Source organism: Petaurus breviceps, unplaced genomic scaffold, assembly GCF_028583685.1.
Source record: "Petaurus breviceps papuanus isolate PSGF00001 unplaced genomic scaffold, PetGlider_PUasm1.0 90994, whole genome shotgun sequence".
In the NCBI taxonomy this organism is placed as follows: domain Eukaryota; kingdom Metazoa; phylum Chordata; class Mammalia; order Diprotodontia; family Petauridae; genus Petaurus; species Petaurus breviceps.
In genome coordinates this window covers 5,048,241-5,048,514 of record NW_027187393.1, presented here as the reverse complement: position 1 = coordinate 5,048,514, position 274 = coordinate 5,048,241, and positions in this window count along the sequence as shown.

Here is a 274-nt window from a genome sequence, read left to right as displayed (position 1 = left end):
TGATTGTACCAGTAATGGGAATTCCCTCTACCAATGCAGAGCAACCATTCCTCTGTGATGCCTGGAGCATTGAGAAATTAAGTGACCTGAAGATGTCATACAGCAAATATTTGTTAGAGACAGGATTTTAACCTGGAGGCTGCCTCTGTCTAGAAGGCAAATTTTATTGAGAGATTCTATTGGTGCTTGTAGCTGTGGTGTAGTAGAAAGAAATTTGGCTTTGGAATTTTATGATCTGAGTTAGAATCCCAGACTGCCCACTTACTAGCCATGT